This window comes from Elephantulus edwardii, unplaced genomic scaffold (assembly GCF_000299155.1).
Source record: "Elephantulus edwardii isolate Elephantulus edwardi_28Jun2011 unplaced genomic scaffold, EleEdw1.0 scaffold00085, whole genome shotgun sequence".
NCBI lineage: Eukaryota > Metazoa > Chordata > Mammalia > Macroscelidea > Macroscelididae > Elephantulus > Elephantulus edwardii.
The window spans coordinates 8,548,736-8,565,219 of record NW_006399835.1 but is presented as its reverse complement, the minus strand read 5'-3'; positions in this window follow the sequence as shown (position 1 = coordinate 8,565,219).

Here is a 16,484-nt window from a genome sequence, read left to right as displayed (position 1 = left end):
AAACAATTGGTCTGTCTTGGAAAGAATGAAGTCAAGTCTTTCCTTGGAGGCTAGGATTTTGAAGCTCTTCCTCACTTACTTCAGGTGCATGGCAAGGAGAAGTGGTCCTTGGAGAAGGACACCATGCTTGGAAGGATGAATGGACAGCGAAGGAGAGGGAGACCCAGGATGAGATGGATTGATACAGCAACTGGGGCAATGGAGGTTGATGTTTTGGAATTAGTGAGATTGGATCAGGACAGGAAAGGGTTCAGAGCTGCTGTACATAGGGTGGCTATATATCTTAAGCAACTCAATGTCATATTGAACAATAACATACTATGACAAGTTTGGAAGCAGAAGAGGCATCCACTTCCTAAATACCATCCTTCCAGAAACGCTATGAACTTTGATAGATGTCAATAGTTGTAGAGGGGCTTCAAGCCTTTTGTTCATAGGGTCATTGTGAGTCATGATCTACTTGAAGGCAATCAAAAACAACAACAACATAATAATATGGATTCTTTTAGATGTAATGATATAATGTGGCAATTATATAATACCTTCCATAATCTGCTTGAGATAATCTGTAAAAAAGATAGAGAAAGGCATTCAACCTCTTCCACTATATCACAGTCCTGATGCAGTTATCAAGGTGTTTATTCTGATACGGCTTCAAAGTTAAGCTTCATTGTCCTTGAGTTGGTTCATTGCCAACTTAGTTGGGTTTCTGAGGTGTAAATAGCAAAGGGAAGAGAATACTTATGTTTTTTTCCAAGAAGCTGCTACTGGGTTTGAACAGCTGGGAATTTCACTACCAGTGTTCCTTTAATACCTTTAAACTTACAAGAAATAAAAGGATTAAAAAAAAAAGGAGTAGAAATGGAGACACCTCAATATCACCAAGAAAGAAGGACTAGGAGAAATGAAAGTCCAATGGGCTCAGTTCTCTACACTTGGGAATCTTCTTGACATAGTGGAAGATTAATGGCAATACCTGTGGAAGTCTCCAAAGAATGCTGGGCCCACAGATATTGAAGAGTTAGAAGGACTCTCTTCCAGAGATAACTAAAGAGAAATCCTTCCTCTGGAACTGGCAAACTTAATTCAGACCTCCTAGTTCCTACAATATGAGAGAATACATGACAAAACTATCTTTTCTGTGAAGGCTTTTATACAACAGGACTAGATGACAGTCAGTTTAGTGCTGAACACATTCTCCACTGAACTATATGCAGACATCATTAGTCATGAGAGAAATGATACCATACATTGAATGTTTAAAAAGTAATGTATGCATTAAACACCATCCGCATACAATAAGTGTGAGAAGAACATGATTTGTTAACAGTTTTTGTTTCTTATCCTCTATCACCAATAGCCTAAGTGCCAGAACATGATTCTCTGTTTTTCCTTTGTAACGTTAATTTATTTGCCTACTGTATTGCCTACTAGATGAGGAAATTTGGGAAATAAGAAATATGAGTTCAAAATATAAAATATAAAAATAAAAGGATTAAAACTTAGCTGTAATTATAATATCTTGGCATGATTAAGTTTAGTAGCCAAGAGTTAAGTTTAATTTCCATAATTTTATGGATAAAAGTCATTAAAAAGAAATTATTTCCTACTGTTATTAAATTAACTACAATTATGCCTATAATACAAATTAATCCAACTCATTTTGCATGATTTGTATGCTACTTGTCTAGGAAGCATAATGTGTGTTGCCTTTACATTTTGTTAGCAATGTTGACCTATGGAAGGAGGAAGGTTCAAACAAAACCCAAAAATAACTTCGTACATGCTCTAGGGAATTAAGAAAGTAAAGTGAGCCCACATACATAATCTAGGGAAATTTGGAAAGTAAGGAAACTTACTTATGTTTATTCACACACACTAGCATATACTTACTGACATACACCTAGCTTAGCATTTGTTAAAATATAAATAGATTTACAAGGAACATCAAAGGTCTGATATTAAAAGGGCATACCATTTTAACATCTAAAGGATACTGCTTTAGAAACTCAGATGACAAACACAAATTTATTTCCATTGAGTTGAAACCAATCCATAATTGACTAGCAGATTTTCAGAGGCTATAAATTACAGAGGAAGAAATTGTTCTTTTTCTGTGGAGCTGCTGGTGGATTGGAACTACATGTCTTTGACAGTACAACCCTTTCCCATGACCAGCTGTTTTTCAGGGGGAAAAGAAAACAAACCAAAAAACAAGACTAGAGCAATTTAGTCATGTACTGTGCATTCAAGGAGGTACCAGACTGAGTAGTGACTTATGATAAGAATTAAAAGGTGTATCATTCAAAATCAGAGGAAAAGAGATATACCTATGTGTTAACAAACCACCAGGAGTCTTAACCCTCACCTCCCAGGCTCCCTTGCACCTGACTTCATCTTGAAATTATGTAGAATCACAGGGAAAGCAGGAGAGTTTCAGCCATCTACTGAAGCTATGTAAACACCACATTTCCTTTAACTTCTTCACTCCTGACAGACACCCTTCCCCATGAGAAATAGATGTAGAAAAGCCCTAAGCATTTGTTGTTCTTGGAGGCATGCTTACACTTTTCGTTGGCACTGAATTATTTTCCTCCTACAAGATTTTCGTATTCTCTAATAGATCTATACCTTCTTATTTTATAATAAATCTTTAACTTACTTTCTGTAAAGTGGTCTGGGCTTATAGTTAATATTTAGACCCACTATCTGGCAAGTAGGTGTTCAGCAACTTGAAATAAGCTGATTCCTCAAAAGCACAGATTGCAGACAGTACTAGTAACTTCATGGGCATACTAGATATTTACTAAAGAAATTATTCTTTTTATACAATCAATCGTGTGCATTTTGAAAACAAACAAACAAAATAAATGCTCTATGTGACCAGAAGAAAATGAAGCTCACAGTATGCATGGAATTTTTTTCTCTATAGTTTATGCTGATATTGAAGCTCGCATAGGTATGATGGCAATGGCCTGGGCAACACTGTGTTTACTGAGGAGGTGAATATTAAGAACAGAAAAGAAAAAGGACTGATTTTGTGGATATTTGTAACAAATTTTATGTAGCATTGTTTGGAACTTTTTATTTCAAAACCAATCAAAATCTGGGGAAAAGTTAGCACCACTGTCTGATTTATGTTTACTTTTTACAGTGATTAGGGATGATAGAAAGAGAATTGATTTGAGCGGTGGTGCTGGAGAAGAGTGTTGATTATACCATGGAATGCCAGGAAAGCAAACAGGTTCAACCTACAGAAGGTGAAGCCAGCCTTCTCCTCAAAGGCAAGGATTCTGAAGCTTTGTCTGACCTACTCTGAGCATGTTGCTAGGAGGGATGGCCCCTGGAGAGGGACAACATGCTTGAAAGAGTGGAGAGATGGAGAAAGAGAGGGAGAATGTCTATGAGATGAATTGACACAATGACTGGGGTAATGACGGTAGGTGTGTCAGAGACAGTGAAGTTGGCACAGTATAGAGCAGGTTTCAGGGCTGTTGTACATAGGGTCGCTATGAGTCGCAAGCGACTTGACAGCACATAGCAACAAAAACAATAACATAAACAGCAGTACTAATACCATGAAAATGTGTCAATTTATAAGAAAAAACCCACTAAATATTAGCAGCCTAAGGACTAATTAATGTAGCACATTAGCATGTAAGAAATATGAGTATAAATGATCCATTTATTAAGTATAAAGATTATCCATTTCATGGAGTTGAGTACTTATGTTCTGTATCTTTTAGGCTTGTTTCTATGAATAAGTTGAAAATAACATTTTTTTTTTTATAATTTGAGTGGAAATACAGGAAGATTTCCCCCCGCATCATTTTACCACTAATATAAAAGGTAGAAAGAATGAACTCTGTGTATACTAAAGTATGGTGGGGAAGAGGAGAAATGAAATTTTCAAAGATATACATATGTCTTATGTATTTTTTTTTCTCTAGAAAATCTATAAGGAGCTGCTACAATCTCAAGTTTCTAGATAATGAAAATTATGCTCAAAGTAGTACAGTAAAATCCTCTAGATTGTTGTTGTTGATTGCCGTTGAGTAAAGCACAACTCATAGCAACCATACGAACAAAAGACCTGAAGCCTTTTTATAACTATTGTTGTTCCTCAAAGTTCATTGAGTTTCTAGAGGCATGTTGTTTAAGAAGTGGATGCCACTCCTGCTTCCAAATCTTCTAGATTAGAGTTGGTTAATGGGACATCTAGATGATCAACTCAAGCATACCTAACTTTGGTAATATATAACGGGTGGCTCTTTGGAGGCAAGGATTCTGAGGCTCCGTCTAACATGCTTTGGACATGTTGTAAGGAGGTATAGGTCCTTGGAGAAGGACATCATGCTGGGGAGGGTGGAGGGACAGTGCAGGAGGGGAAGGCCCTCTATGAGGTGGATTGATTTGGTGACTGGGATAATCGGGATGGGAGTGTCAGAGACAGTGCGATTGGCAGAAGACAGAACAGAGTTTAGGACTATTGTACATAGGGTCGCTATGAGTTGCAAGTGACTCGACGGCACATAACAACAACAACAACAACAACAACCCATTCAACTCAATGTTAACCCAAGTTCTTTGATAATGTATAACCCATTCAATGAAAATTTTGTCAGAAATAAGTTTCCAAGAATTTTGTGGTTGTGTATTTTAATTTTCTAAAGGAAATTGGTCTTGATTACCACTGACCAAGTGCATTCTTATATAATGCTATTCAAATCCTCAAAGCTAGTAAGTGGCAAAACAAATATAAAAGGTCATTGAAGCTAAAAAGGCATAACTATTGTTTCACATATTTTATTCTGATTAACTGATAGGGTAGAAAAATGAGCATGCGTGTATTTACTGAATGGTCAATCTTGGAGGAGGCATACAAGATTTATACACACTCAATTCAATGTCAGGGAGTCAAAATCAATTCATAGCTGAACTTCTAGCAGGATTGTAAATCACAAGAAAGAAGATAGCCTATCTTTCTCTTACAGAACCTTGGGTAGACTCTGCTGCTTGTCTGTGGGGTAATCAACTCCCTATCACTAACTCACCAGAACTCCCTCTGGATAAACCAAATGAAACCAAGTTATAGAAGTTAACTTTTAGAAGCACTGAACGCAGAAATGTTTACTAGAAGTTAACCCTGGAGAACGACATTTCAAGAGAAGGAAGTGAAAAGAAGGCAATGTTTTAAAATCAACATTTTATAGTCATCAATGAGGCATTAGCTATGTTATGTTTTAATTTGGTTTAATGGTCGCTGAAACACTGTTTTGATTGTTTAAGTCTGAACGAATACAAGTGGGTTTTTTTATATAATAGAAAGATTTCATAAAAATCTGTTTATGAAAAATATTATCCTAATCTGTAGTCTAACCCTAGTTGTTTAAGAGACATACATAAAGATAATTGGTCTAATGTTTGTTCACGTTTGTCAGTTGCTAACAGTAATTATAGTGTTGCTGCTTTGTAATAATTTGTTGATATAATTTGTGGAATAAATACACAGGAGGTACTCAGTAGGAGAGCCAAGAGATTATTTAAGCATGTCTATGAGCTGCTCCTGAGTCCCCTGTTACTACTTCATGTGTGTGTGCACAGGTTTGGTGGGGGAGGAGCTTTTGGTGCTCAAGAGAATTCAGTATGAACCCTTGGATATCATATAAAAGAAAGAAGTTTAGGTGGACATTGAAAAAGAAAAAAAAAATGAAAGAAGTTTAGTTTCATTTAAAAGTAAAGTAGCTGATAACTATATTTTGTGATCTCAATTGCTCTTTCAAAAGTTATGAGGTAATATGTTGTGAAGATCTTTATTTTCATTTTACAATGCAGATGAAAGTCTAAAATTAAAAGAAAACCCAAATTTATAGAGAAAATATTTTTTACTTTTTTCTTATATTTAACTTTTAAAAAAAAAATGACCAAAGAACTTTAATGTAACGTAGAGTGCTTTCTTTCCATCCTGAAATACTTTTACATAGCATGGTTTTAGACCCCACGTGTATAAAACATCTTGTTTGAACTTGATTAAGGAAAAACAGATGGTCACATAACTTTTGAAGCTCAATCATTTCTTAATATAGTTCTAGTCAGAAACACTGAACCAAAAACTGTCTTATATTTTGCTGAGATGTTAAAAGTTATTTCAAGAATTCTTTTTTTCCTATTGAATTATGCTTATACTTAATTAAATCTACATAATTCAGCTGATTTCCATCATTATAAAGTATTGTTATAGTCATGCAGAGGATAAATAGATTTGATTCTATCAGGAAGAATGAGCAAAAGCTTAACATTCCTGATTCATAAAAAAAGAACTTCCTTTAGTGAAGATGAAAAAGCAAGCTGCAAAAAAATAGTTGTCTTTCCTTTTCTTCAAGATCATGCTCAGGTAACCAGGCTTTAGCTAATCTTCCATAAAGTATATCATATCAAATTATAATTATCCATTTCTCTCTAATACATATCTTGTACATTTTCTCTCTGCTCCATTTTCCTCTCTATGTTCTAAATCCTCACGCTGTTGTTGCTGTTGTCATGTGCCATCAGGATCTAGTTAACTATGCCTGATAGTGACCCTATGATCAAAGGTTCTGAACCTTGCCCTTTTCTGAGTCAATGTCCCTGTCTCTGACACACCTGACCCCATTGTCACAGTCACTGTGTCAATCCATCTCATCCAGGGCATTGTTCTCTTGTGCTGACCTTATCCCCTTCCAAGCATGATGGCTTTCTCTAAGGACTGGTTTCCTCCTGACAGTATGAACAAAATATGTGAGATACAATTTCAAGATCCTTACCTACAACGAGAAACCTGGTTTTACTTTCTCTGGGACAGACCTGTTCTATTGGCATTCCCTGGAATATACAATACTTTCCTCCAACATCACCATTTAAAGACATTGATTATTCTTTTGGCATCCTTAATCATTCATTGTTAAGCTCTTAAGAAGCAATTGAAGAAGATCATGGATTGGATCCAGGTCACTTTAGTCTTTCAACTAACATCCTTACTGTTTAGCAATCTGGAGAGGTCCTTGAGAGTAGATTTTCCCAATGCAATTTGTCTTTTGATTTCTTGATTACTAGTACCAAGGGTTTTGATTATAGATCCAAGTAAGTTGAAATGATTAACAACTTTGATCTTTTCTCTACCTGTCCTGATGCTGCCTACTAGCTTAGTGGTTAAAATATTTGTTTTCTCAATTGTTGAGATGCAAACCATATTGAAGACTGCAATCCTTGATCTTCTGCAGCAGTACTTCAAGTCCTCCATAGTTTCAGAGAAACAAGATTGTATCATCTTGCCCTTCCTGTGCGTAACACACGCTGTTGATGAATCTTCATCCAGTCCTGTGCCACATTGTTCTTCATAAAGCTCAGGCTCTTTAAAGACGTATTGCACATACTGATTGAAAGAATTTGGAGAAAGGATACATCTCTGACATACTCTTTTTGTGATTTTGAACCATTGCTCTTTTAAGACAATAGCTTCTTGGTATAACCATGGGTGTAAAGTGGGCACAATCAAGTGTTCTTGGATTCACATTCTTCACAATGTTAGCAAAAAATTTTTGTGATTCACAAAGTCAAATGCATGCTTACTACATATTTCCCAGTCATTAGAGGGAAATTTTATTTTACTCACATCTTTCCCTATCTTGAACTCAGACTCATCTGATTTTATAACTGGTATCTTGAGTTATTATTTTTTTTCTCTCTTTCTCCTTTCTACTCCATAATGTTAAAACTCCTCTGTTCCTGTGAACTATTTCCTCAAAAACTATTCCCTCACTAACTTTTTTTATTATGGTTAATTAGTCATTCAATGCTGGTGAGGATATGGAGAAACTGGAACCCTTATTTGCTGTTGGTGGGAGTGTAAAATAGTGCAACCAGTATGGAAGGAGGCTGTATTGGTGCTTTCTCAAAAAGTTGCAAACAGAAATACTATTTGACCCAGCAATTCCACTACTGAGAATATACCCTAAAGAAACTAGAACTGCCACCCAAGCAGATATATGCACACCCATGTTTATTGTGGCTTTGTTCCCAATATCAAAGATTTTGAAACAATCTAAGTGTGCATCAACAAATGAATGGATAGAGAAGCTGTGGTATATTCATGCAATGGAATACTATGCTTCCTTGAAAAACAAAGAACTCATGAAATATTATACATAATGGATGACCCTGGGCGACATTATGCTGAATGAAATATCTCAGTCACAAAAGGACAAATATTGCATAGTGCCACTGGTGTAAAACGGGACTGACATCGGGGTTAAGGGGAGACTGTGAGAGAGGGACTAAATAATGTATACTGCACTGAAAAAAAAAAGAATTGAAAAGCATCAATAATAATCATAATTTAATGATTGCCTGAAGAAATAGAAAATAAATATCTCAATGTAAGTCCATATATAAACACATAGCAATGAACAGAAAAATTCCGAACTTGTAAAGGATTTTATTTCACTTGAATATATAATAAACACCCATGGAAGCAGAAGCTGAGAAGTCAAAGTATTTCATTGGAAAAGTCTACTGCCATTTAAAAATGCTAAAGAACAGAGATGGCAATTCAAAGATTAAGTTGCCCAGATCATGGTACTTTCAACTGCTTCATCTGCTTGAGAAAGTTAGGCAATGAATAAGACAGACCTAAGAACAATTGTTCCCTTTAAATTATGGTGTTTGCAAAGAATACTGAATATATAGCGGGACTAATAGGACAACAAATTAATCTATCTTGGAAGAAGTATTTTAGTGTTCCTTAGAAGCAAGGATGATGAGGCTCCTCACATAAATTTGGTATGTTATCAGGAGGCTCAGTCTCTGAATGGTGGAAAAGTAGAGCATTTGCACAAAAGTGGAAGAAATTCAAGGAAAATGTTAGCGCAATGATTGCATCAGTAGGTTTTAGCCAAGCAGAGACTGAAAATGATGCAGGATTGAGTAGGCTTTCATTTTATTGTAAGAAGAGTTTCTATGAGTTGTAACTTATTTGACAACTGTTGCTTTTGCTGCTGTTACTAGGTGTGTGTCATCAAATAGACTGATTCGTAGTAACCCTCTGTACAGTAGATCTAAACCTTGCACGATCCTGTGGCATCCTCACAATCCCTGATATGCTCAAGCTCATAGTTGCAGTCCCTATTTTAATTCATCTCCCTTAAGGTGTTCTCCTTCTCTGATCTTACATTTTTTCCAACATGATGTCCTGTTCCAGTAGCTGAAACCTCTTTGTTAGGTTGTTAGATGCTTTTAAGTTGGGTACAACTTATAGCAAACTTATGGACAACAGCTCTTAACTGTATCCTGCTCTATGACCTCCTCATCATTTCTGACACACTTGTGAGAAACAGGTAGGTGTAATTACTTAGTTGATGTTTATGATCATTTGTCAACTGATATAGGGGCAAAGACAGTCTATAAAGCTGTAACTGGTTCAGTAGTGAAAATAGAGAAAAAGAAGTAAAAATATTAACCCCTTTTATCACCTGGACAATTGGCAGCAACATAATTAGTGGAGGAGAGATTGAGATTGTTACCAATTTCTGCTTGCTTGGATCCACAATCAACATTCTTGGCATCATTAGTCAGGATATCAAAATATGAGTTACACTGGAAAAGTCAGCTGGTTGGGACCTCTCAAGAATGCTGAAGAGTAACAACATCTGGAGACTACGGTGTGCGTAATCTAGACCATGATCTTCTCATTTATTTGTTATGCATCACTAGAAAATGCCAAATGCTAGGCTAGCACCACAGTTATGAGGCAATTATGGATCCAAGGTCACTCAGAATATAAAATTTTTCAAAATTAGTCACTGTTTAAATTAGTTGCATATGAACGATATGAGAGTTTGTACTACATTTTGAAAGCAAATAGTGTTTATTTTCTCTACATAATTTTTTTAGTGTGATCTAATGACACATTTATTCACCAACTGTACTCACCAGTATAGGGAAAAAGGAAAAAAGAAATTGATACTCATGGAGAATTAAACTAAAATGCATTGTCCTATATTTTATTACAACTAAGCATTATATTTATCAAAGTTAGAAAAGTTTACATGCTCAGAGAAAGGAAAAGTAATTTTCTAAACAGTACTTATGTAAAGCCTAATGCTTATGTCATTTAAAGCCCAATAAGTATTGAACAGATTAAACGATTACCTAGTTAAGTGTTGAATTACAGCTTGTGTTTAATTGTTCTTATTGTTACCTGTCATCTAGTCAACTCATCTAGACCCTATGAATAGTACCTCTGAACCAATCACACCTCTGACCGTCTCTGACACAGTTGCCCCTATAACCCCAATGACCATGTCAATCTAACTCATTAAGAGTTGTTTTATCCTGTGCTGACCTTTTATGCTTCCAAACATGATGTCCTTCTGCAAGGACTGGTACTTTTTGGCAGCCTGCTCCCAGTCTGTGAGACAGACTTCAAAATCCTTTCCTCTAAGGAGTAACTCTGGATTCACCCTCCAGGACAGAACTATTTATTCTCTTGACAATCCATTCAATAATTTTCTCCAGCATCACAATTCAAAGGCACTGATTTGTTGGTCATCCTTAGTTATGGTCCAGTTCTTTGATGAATAGCAAGTAAATATCATGGTCTGGATAAGGCACACCTTCGTCTCTAGACCGACATAATTTGTCTTCAGCCCCCTGGAAAGGCCCTTGACTGCAGACTTTCTCAATACAACACGTATTTTGATTTTCTGACTGCTAGTGCTAAGAGAGTTATATGACTTCCAATACTTGCAAGTTGATTTAGCCCAAGGTGTTGACTTTTCCTATTTTTCTTACCTGTTATTCCAAACCAACCACTTAAATGCATAAAAATACCAAAACATCAATAATCTCATGGGTTTGGTGATTTTCATTTTGATACACTATATTCTGAGCATTTCTTTTTATTTATAAATTCAAAAGAAAAACAAAGCATATCTCAGGTAAACAGAAATGTTCCATAAACTTTAATAATCACATAGAATTCAGAAACTATAAAATCTTGGAGGCCTTTTTTGCCTCCCTACTATATACAGGACTCTGCATTGACCTCCTGAATTTTTTTCTAATTAAATTATTCAGAGACACTGCAGTGACTGTAATGAATATATATTGAATGAAGAAATAGTCATTTAGTGTTGGAAAGATCACTACATTATATGGAAGCTCAGTAACGTTTGAAATAAATAAAAATTTTAGTTTATTTATAGGAAATCTTGATGCTGAGCTTAAATCACTGTTTTAAAATTTCTGCTCTCTGATTTTAGCGTTAAAAATATTTTCTGAGAGGCATTTCCATCTTTGTTATGGCTTACCTATGTTTTTTCATTGTCTGTACATTTGCCATATTTCATTATTGCATTATTTAGTGTAAAGGATCATCAAAATTGGCCTCAGAAATAAAAACTCTCATTGGATCACTGTCCAGGGTTAGGAGCTCTGGTAGTTTAGGACCTAACAGGTCAGGTGCCAACAGGAAAGTCAGTGGTTTAAATTTATCAGCTGTTCAGCAGGAGAAAAATGGGCAGTGTCCTCCAATAAAACCTTGGAAACTATTAGAAAGTTGACATAAATCAGAGGTTCAGTATGATATGGACTCTACGAAAGTGAGTTTTTGAGTATATTATTTGTTGGGCTCCTCCCTGGAAAATGTGAAGTCTTGGGTTGATGGTTTGAGTTCACCAGCTGACACATAAAGTTGTATTTCTTTGAACTGGGACAAACTTATGGCTGACCCACTCTGCAGTGGGTTTTCAGAAGCAGTAACTTTCATGAGAGTAGATTGTTCGTCTTTTTCTCACAGAGAAGCTGGTAGGTTCAAACCTCATGCCCTTTAGTTGAAAGAGCAATTACTTCTTACTTGGTTAGCAGAGCTCAGCAAAGATGAGCAATCTTTTCCTGTTAAGATTTATATCCCTGGAAACATAATAGAGGGTTGGGATTATTTGGAAGCAAGTGGGCAGTGGGTTTGATTTTTTATTAGATTTGTAGAGTATAAATCACACTTGTTATAATAGATAACAATTGAAGTTGAGATTAAAATAAAATGGAGAGCTTTATTGAAGGTAAGGAAAGTTTGAGCTAAATAAAGATTGACTTCCACAAAATGAAAGCCAACAATTTAAAGGAGTGGCATCCAGTTCCTAAACAACATGCCCTGAAAACTGTATGAGCTTTGATAAATAACTATAGTTGTAGTAGGGCTTTGAGCCTTTTGTTCATAGGGTTTCTATGAGTTGTGCTTGACTCAAAGGTAATCAACAACAACAACAACAAACTTACACTGCCATTTTATAACGGAAGTAAAAAAGAACTAGAAATATATTCTTTGATAATCATTTACAAATTTATATAATTTCAAGGTAGGATTTTTGTGGGTGCACTTCAAATGCTAGACTTCCTGCTGGGTTGCAGGAAAGGAGAGGTTCTAGGGTAATTTTATCAGAATTAGAAACAGCCTGCTATAATAGAAATTTTCCCATATATATTTGCTCACAAGATTCAGATAAGGGTAAGCAATTAGTTCTACTCTCAGAAGCATAACTTTTTATACCCTTAAATTGGTCAGGAGCTATGGTAGTTCAATCCAAAGGAAGTTTCACTGCCAATCCAGGAGAGTCATTTTTCCAGCAGTTTTAATCTAGCAGAGACTCTAAAGAAGAAAAATGGTCATTCTCTTTCATTGTAATTTACAGCCTTAGAAATTCAATGGAAGTCAGCTATGAGTAAATTGTGACTCCATACCTGTGAGCTTGAATATTATCATAAAAAAATGCCTTTTTTAACTACATAATTAAGTTTGAATAGAAATACTTCAATTTTAATTCCCTCATGTACTTACCAAGAAACTTAAGTGGATGTAAAAAGAGTGAGAACTGTGTGGGAATGACCATATGGGACCGTTACCAACTCCACAAAGGGGAACTGTCCCCATCAACAACATCAAAAACACAAAACCATTTCCCATGAGGTCAGACATGTCTCTCATGTTCTTATAACTCTTTGTAGTAATCTCAACACCAATCTTGCTGCTCCACTAGATCTTAAACCCAATGTAATAGCTGACAAACCACACAGAACTAAAGAGAATTAAAAAGGGCTATAAAACAGGTTGGTAGCAGAATATAATCACTTAGTCAAAACAGCTCCTAAAATGTGTTTCACAGGCACCTCAGCCTTGAACTTCACAGCTTTAGGCCAATTTTACAAAGGTTAGTACTACCAATTATGGCACCTCCTGCTCTTGTTCAGTCCTACAAAAAACTTGGGCAAAAGGCTCTTAGCTATGGTTCAGTGATGTAGCAGGCACTAGGTCTGCTCCCTTTCAAAGCAGGTTTTTCATTTTTTTTTGTTTGTTTGTTTTAGCTGCTATGGCTGATGCTCATAGACTCTGGTCTGGCTGGCAGAAGAATCTCTGGTGCTAAAGGATAAACTGCATTTCTTCATTGCTTGTTTCCTGGTGGTGAGATTTTCCCATTTTGCTTTTGGATCCACTCTATTTAACAGCAAGATTAGATAATACATTTATGAATTGGTGAGACTACCTAATAACCTGTGAATAGGCTAACATGCCCTATTCACATATTTCCACCAATGTACCTGGCAAAGTCAGTCAGTCAGTCAATGTCTGGGGCAGCCCTTTTGAAAGATAAACCCTTAACACCACAATTGTCTAGTCAATAGGGAGTTGCATTGTTAAGCCACACCTCTCTCACAGTAGGACTGCACCAAATGCTCTCCAGAAGAAGACAGATAATCTTCTCTGTAATTTATAGCTTCTGAAGCTCAATAGGTCAATTAAGAGTTAGTTCTGACTTGTTTCATTTTGAAACCATCTTTAATGTCATGTTTGTTTCTTGTATTACCTAGGAATCTCCTGTAATTTAGTAGTTTTAGTTTGGCATTGCTTTTGTTGACATTTTTCAAAGTAATTTTTATATCATTTCCTCTAGTTTGGACTTCTTGGTTTCAGATAAATCAAGTTTGCAAATATTGTATTGGCTTTGTAATATGCAGCATTCTCCTGCAAGTTTTGCCTACAAATGCTATTTTATTCAATTTTTTAGAGAAATGACAATTTTTCTTAAAACACTGATAAGAGTTCTTTTTCTGAAATAATAATGTTTAAATTAAATAATTACATATGAACTTTTGAACCATGCAGTGTTTCCTTGCTCTTTTCTGAGGACTGCTTCTTGGTCTAAGTTTTATATAAGCATGATCAGTGTTGTAAGTGTTCTGAGATTCCCATTTTCCTCAAGGTTAGCCACAATTTATTGTGATTCACACAGTCAAATGACTTAGCACAGTCAATGAAACACAGATAGACATTCTTCTGGTACTCTCTTCTTTTTATCTATCTTATTAATTTTAATGAAAGTTTACAGAGACTTTGGATTTCCATTCATTCATTGCTACAATTTTCTTCCTGCCCAACCTCCCCCCACAGTTCACTCTTCTCTTTGAAAAGTAAAATAAAAATTCTTTCATTGTTACACAATCCCTCCCCACAAGTCCACTCCACTATGGAGCCTTCGCTCTGGACTCCTGTCTTAGCAATAATAATTAATCATATATCCTTTTAAATAGTTCTCTCCCTCATGTATTTCAATGCAGTATATGTAATTTATCTCATCTTCCTCATCTCCCAACACTGGTGTCAGTCCCTTTTTACAACAGTGGCACTATGCAGTATTTGTCCTTTTGTAACTGAGATATTTCACTCAGCATAATGTCCTTCAGTGTCACCCATTTTGTATAATATTTCATAAGTTCCTTGTTTTTCAGAGCAGCATAGTATTCCATTGTGTGAATATACCAGAGCTTCTCTATCCATTAGTTTGTTGATGGGCACTTAGGTTGTTTCCAACTCTTTGCTATTGTGAACAAAGCCACAATAAACATGGGTGTGCATATATTTGCTTTGGTGACAGTTATAGTTTTCTTTAGGTTTCTATGGTTTCCCAGTAGTGGAATTGCTGGGTCAAATGGTATTTCTATTTGTAACTTTTTGAAAAAGTGTCATATTGTCTTCCATAGTGGTTGTACCATTTTACACTCCCACCAACAGTGAATAAAGGTTCTAGTTTCTTGACAACCTTGACAGTATTTGTTGTTTTCTGTTCTGTTAAATTTTTCTATTCATACTGTGGTAGGATAATGTCTCATAGTTGTTTTGATTTGCATCTATTAGGGATTTTGAACATTTCTACATGTATTTGTTTTCCATCTGAATGTCTTCTTTGATGGAGTGTCTGTTCATATCCTGTGCCCATTTCTCAACTGGGTTGTTTATCTTGTTTGGTGCTCGAGTATTTTATAAATTCTAGATAGAATTTATCTGACATGTCGTTAACAAATATTTTTTTCCCAGTCTGTTGCTTCTTTTTTTACCCTCTTGGTCTTAGAAGATTCCATTCATCTATTTTATCCTCTCCTGACTGTAGATTTTCAAGATGCCAGGAAGGCTGTTTATGTTGTGGAATAGGACTTCTAGAGTTCTTCCAAGCTTTTCTTTAATGAAGTTTATTGTCCTTGGTTTTAATCTGAGGTCCATGATCCACCTTGAGTTGGTTTGTGTGTATGGAGTGAGGTGTGGATGTTGATTGAATTTTCTGCAGATAGTTTTATAATTTGATGTAGAAAAGGCTTTTGACAAAACCCAACACCTTTTCCTGATTGAAACACTCAACAAAATAGGGTTAGAGGGGAATTTCTTCAACATAATAAAGAAATATATATGCAAACCCGAGAGTCAACATGGTTCTCATTGGAGAAAGGCTAAGGGCATTTCATTTAAGAACAGGAACTAGGCAAGGATGTTGTCCACTATCATCGATCTTATTAAATATTATATTGGAAGTCTTAGCGATAGCAATAAGACAAAAGAAGGAAATAAGAGGTATCTAAATTGACAAAGAAGAGGTAAGATTATCTCTCTGTGCAGTTAATGTGATAGTATACTTAGAAAATCCTGAAGACTCAGCAAGAAAACTACTGAACATAGTTGACCAATTCATCTGAGTGGAAGAATACAAGATCAACATACAAAAATCAATTGGACTTCTATGCAGTTAAAAGAGAATACAGAACTGGAGCTAAGAGAAACAATGCCCTTCATAATTGCTAATCACAAGATTAAATACTTGTGAGTAAATCTAACTAGAAACACAAAGGATCTGTTGTTGTGTTGTTGTTTAATGCCATCGAGTCGTAGATGACTCATAGCGACCCTATGAACAAACAACCTGAGCACTGCTCGTACATAGAGTTTCCAGAGGCAAGCCATTTTGGAAGTGGATGCCACTCCTGCTTCCAGGCTTGATTTAGTCAGGAAGCTCCAGCCAACACTGTCCACCATGAGTGCCCATTACCACGATTGGCACATCACTGTCACAGGCTTCAGCATCACAGCAACCACGAGTTACCTCTGTACAGCAACACACAGACCAGTG